The sequence below is a fragment of the Pipistrellus kuhlii genome, unplaced genomic scaffold, assembly GCF_014108245.1.
Source record: "Pipistrellus kuhlii isolate mPipKuh1 unplaced genomic scaffold, mPipKuh1.p scaffold_m20_p_24, whole genome shotgun sequence".
NCBI classification, from domain to species: Eukaryota; Metazoa; Chordata; class Mammalia; order Chiroptera; family Vespertilionidae; genus Pipistrellus; species Pipistrellus kuhlii.
In genome coordinates this window covers 381,482-386,481 of record NW_023425523.1, presented here as the reverse complement: position 1 = coordinate 386,481, position 5,000 = coordinate 381,482, and the positions used below count along the sequence as shown (strand labels likewise).

Below are 5,000 nucleotides of genomic sequence, written 5' to 3'. Positions count from 1 at the left end.
CCTGCATACTGATATTCCCTCCCACACACCTCTGCATTTTACTGTATCCACAATTTTGCCTGCAATATGTATCCTTTCAGATTGGCTTTTGTCACTTATTAATATGCATTTAAATTTCCTCCTTGTCTTTTCATGGCTTGGTAGCTCATTCCCTTTTAATTATAAATAATATCCCATTGTCTGGACATAGCACTTTATTTATTCATCACCTAGGGAAGGGCATTCGCTTGCATTTCACTTTTGGGTATGATGAATAAAGCTGCTGTAAACATCCGTGTGCAGGTTTCTGTGTAATCATAAATTTCAAGTCCTTTGAGTAAATAACCAGGAGTGCAATTGCTGGATCTTAATGTATGGGTATATTTAGGAAACCACAAAACTGTCTTGCCAGTGGCCTCACCATTTTGTATTCCCACCGGTAATGAGTGAGAGTTCCTGCTGCTTCATATCCTTGAAGCTTTTGATGTTGTTAGTGTTCTGGATTTTTAACATTTTAGTAGGTACGTAGTGGTATCCCACTGTTGGTTTAATTCGCATTCCTCTCCTGATATAATGTGGAACATTTTTCATATGCTTTTTTTAAAAAATGGGCCCAAGACTTAGATATATCACTAAAGAAGATATATTGTACATATAGTTGATAGCAAATTTTGTTAGGTTTTATGTCTAGCCTTTTCATGCTCACATAATGTATGGGTATGTTTAGTAAAGAATCAAACATTTCACAAGAGTTATCTCTTTTCGCTGTTCGAATGGTCCCCATGATTAACGTAAACGAAACCTTGGATCTATTTGGGATGGAAAACAAAAACCCAACTTTAGCAGAGGATGGTTTCGATCCATCGACCTCTGGGTTATGGGCCCAGCACGCTTCCGCTGCGCCACTCTGCTCCACTGGGAGAAGCCTTGAAAGTTAGTGTTCAGCTGACTTTTGGTTTGACCATTTTTCTTTTTTTCCTTTTTTTTCCTTCCCATTTTCCAACTTTCAGAATTAAATGTGTTTTCTCTTTCTCCAGATGAATATCCTATTGTAATACGATGGCCCATGGGACTGAACTAACTGAATATTACTCTTCAGATTATCTACTTTCTTTCTTAAGGAGTTTAAGGAGAGCATCAAAAGTTCAGAGAAACAGGGCGTGTTTTTCTTCCGGATACGATTTAACTTCACCGACCAGAATCTTCAAATCCCCTCTGCACTACCCCCTCCCACGCTATCGTCCGTAGTTGCAGCTAAAATCAGAGAGCAAAAAGTTTTAAACAACCAACTGACCCCGACGTGATTTGAACACGCAACCTTCTGATCTGGAGTCAGACGCGCTACCGTTGCGCCACGAGGTCACCATAGGTTACAGTCGTTTAAATCTAGTCAGCTGATCTATGGCATTAATTTTCAATACCTCCTGCAAAGCGCGCAACTGGATGTGATCATGCCAGACTTCCTCCTCCAAGCAACCCCGGATTCTCTCCGCCTCCGAATTGTTTACATTTGCACGCCACCCGATTCAATTTCTTTTCTTATCTAGTTTTCTGCATATATGTAAAAAATAAAAATAAAAATAGGCGTTTGGGGACTTTTGTTGTTTTTGTCGGTCGCTGCGGAGTGGAGTGGGGGAGGTGAAGATCAGGTGAGGGTGGTGTTGGGCTTTCAGGAAATACACACACCAGGGGAGGACTGAGTCTGCAGGTCTGGTGTTGCCAGAGAATTCTGGGTGACCGGCTGCTGCCTGTAACCTGAAATGTGTCCTTGCCTCGCCTCCCCACAGGCTTGCTGTGAACTTACATCTGCCACAGGCCTAGAAGGATGTCTCCCCGCACATGGAGAGCTCTCAATAAATGCTGGTGCCATTGCTGTTAGTGCAAAGTTTGCTGAAATTCTTACCTGCATTTGCCCACATCGCTAGAGATTGTGGGTAAAATTACATTTGTCAATAGTTAATTTCTTCTATAGATTTAGAGGTTGTTTTTTTGTTTTTTGTTTTTGTTTTGTCATAAAACAGTAATATTGGCTTATTTCGATGTTAGAATTATTTTTTTAAATTACAAAATAAACAAAAAAAATAAAAAGAAGGGGCAAAACTATTATTCTTGAGAGCATGTGAGATCTTGCTCCCCCAGCATGCTCAGATAAACTCATTACCATTTTTTTTTAATGGCAATCATCTGTAGTTGAAGCTAAAATCAGCGTGAGATTTGCAAAATAGGCCGCAGGTGAACCTGGTCATTAGCTTCAACTCCAATTGGCAGCTGGAGTGAAAAACTCAGTGAAAGACTTTAACTGGGGCGGCCGCCCACAGCTCCATTTGCACCTCGGCACCGCTGTGGTGGTGGTGGGATGGGTGCCCTGGGGTTGCCCACTGCGTGGCAGCTCCACCTCCAGGACCACGGCGTCTCCACGTTCAAGAACTGGCCCTTCTGGGGGGCTGCGCCTGCACCCCAGAACGGATGGCCACGGCGGCCAGCTCCATCCTCAGCTCCACGAGAACCAGCCCCACCAGGCCCAGGGCTGTGCTGCTTCCACAAGCTGGAAGGCTGGGCGCCAGACCAAGGCCCCAGAGGGGACACAGGAAGCGCCCATCTGCCTGTGCCTTTGAAGGAGTCGCCCTCAGTGAATTTTTGAAACTGGACGAAGAAAGAGCCAAGAACAACGTGGCCAAGGAAGCCAACCATAAGCAGAAAGTTTATGCTCTTCATTATAGTCCACCAATGAGTGCAATCATGTGATGCTGAGTGGCTTATTTCACTTAGCATGATGCTCTCCAGCTCCGTGCAAGCTGCTGCAAATGGTAAGAGTTCCTTCTTTTTTACAGCAGTGTAGTATTCCACGGTATAGACGGACCGAGGGTTTTAATCCACTCATCGCTGATGGCACCGAGGATGCTTCCAAATCTTAGCTATGGTGATGGCAGCTGCTGTGAACATAGGGGGGCATACAGTGTATCCTCTCTGGGTGGTGCTTCTGGTTTCTTGAGATATATTCCTGGAAGTGGCATTCCTGGGTCTCAAAGAAATGCATTCATTTATATATTTGTCCATCTATTTGTTTTCGTTGCTATTTATTGATAATTGAGCACCTCACGGCTGATGTGTCTGGTGGTTCACCAGCAGCGGCTGCACGTCTGGGTAACGGTTCAGAAGTGAGCCTGCTGCTCCTTCTCAATGACCAGCTCCCGGTTTGGAGCCTGGGGCCCTTTCTCTGCGGAGCTGGAGACCGGCCTGGGCAGCGCCCCCTCGGCTGTGCTGAGCTCCCTGTGCAGCCGGAGCCTCAGCCTGGCGCCTCCTCAGCCCCGGGGTGGCGGGTTGTGACCTCCGACCCCGGTTCTGATAGAGGACTTGGTCTATGTGTCCGTGTTTCTGCTCCTGAGAGGGAGAACACGGGAAGTGGAACCCTTAAAGCAAACCCCACACGGGAAACGAGGAGGGGGGGCCAAGTTCCGGGCACTTCCCCAGGGAGCCCGGAAGTTCAAAGGTCCTAACGGAAGTACAAGGCTCCTAACGTTCCTTGGCCTGACTTCCTTCCGGACCCCCTGACTCCTTTTAGGGCCCCTGGGATGAGTGACCCCGTTTTAGTTCACAAAAGCGCAAACATCGGGATAGCGCACAAGAGAACGCTTCCCGCGAATCCAGGGACCTAGGCCTGTCCTCTGCGAAGGGCCGCGTGTGACATATTTGCTGCTGCCCATTGGATTCCCTGTTGGTTGTTCCTGCTCGCGCTCCTGTTTCTTCCTTGCTAGTGGCTCCTGCTAGGCTGCCGTGTGGCCCTAGAAGCTGAAGGGAGCATGGCCACGCAGGCCCACAGGCCGCGGACTGCAGCTGGGAGCACAAGCTCACCAGCCAGATGCTGGACTGGGCAGGGATGTGCCAACATGGAGCAGGATCTCTGGGAATGGCTTGCATCCTGGTTCTGTTGAGGATAAAATGGACGTTTTCATGCAGGACGGAGCGAGATGGGCCCTTGGAAACTCAGGGGTTTGATTCCACAGAAATAAAGCTTTCTGCAGGATCTCGTCCTTCTGTGGGACCTCAGGAAATGTTTGTTCCCGTGGCACCCCAAGAAATCTACTCCAGTCAGCAACAGGTGGAGACACATAGAGCACCCCACTGAGAGCACACCCAGAGCAAAGTTAAGGTTATTATCATATTTTATAACAAGTGCTTTCAAAGAGGGACTTTGCACTTTTGCTCCTCCTGAGCAAGCTTTTTCCCCTGCCTTTCCTCCAGATCAGAGACTCACCTGCAGTGAAGACCTAAGGAGTGCCTCTGTTCTGTGGTTTTCAGCTGAAAGTGCCAACTGTAAGTGGGGGAGAGGGTGAAATCCTGGACCGCAGGTCTCTTTCGGAGAGAGGCTGATGAGCTGGGTGAGCCTTCAGGTGAGGGCACAGTGAGACCGCATTGGCTGGGCAAGGTAAGGCCTGAACTCAGAAATGTGTGGGAGGGAGACAACCAGGATGAGTGAGCTTGACACCTGCATGTTCCTAAGAACTTCCTGTGGTCATTGAGGCTTCTGACGGGCTCTCCTGCTCCTCTGTAGGAGTGTGTTCTAAGAGATTCTAAAGGACAGGCTGATACTGAACCCAGGTTCAACTGCCTGTCACTGGAAAGACCACATGGAGATCATGGTATTGGTGGGAGGAATGTAGGCTTATTCTAGAGCCTGCAGCTTCAGAAGATGGCAGACTCAGCTGCAAAGACAATAGGACATGGCCAGGGGTTTAGTAAGGAAGAGGAGAGGGGGGAAGAACAATTAAGGAATAAAAGGGAGGGGGGGGTTGAGAGTTCTCTCTTGAGGGGACGAAGTGCAAGCCAAGGCAGTGTGTTCAGATCACTGGTTGAAGGTCAGCAAATCTTTCAGAGATGGGATGTCTTCTTTTCCTGAAGTTAGTTCCTAGAATTCTTTTTTTTTTTTTTTTTAGTTCCTAGAATTCTTAAGCGAACAGGCTGTTTATGTACAGTCACATTTACAGACATAATGATAAAATAGTGGTGGGGTAGGTTACAAG

At 47.5% G+C, this 5,000-nt stretch overlaps 2 non-coding genes across 2 annotated transcripts; both read right to left on the bottom strand.

The window, feature by feature from the left end:
• Positions 1–819: 819 nt before the first annotated feature.
• Positions 820–891, bottom strand: TRNAM-CAU. Its single transcript has one exon. It is a non-coding gene; the product is annotated as a tRNA-Met (tRNA).
• Positions 892–1,269: 378 nt separating this feature from the next.
• TRNAW-CCA lies at positions 1,270–1,341 on the bottom strand. Its single transcript has one exon. It is a non-coding gene; the product is annotated as a tRNA-Trp (tRNA).
• Positions 1,342–5,000: the final 3,659 nt, after the last annotated feature.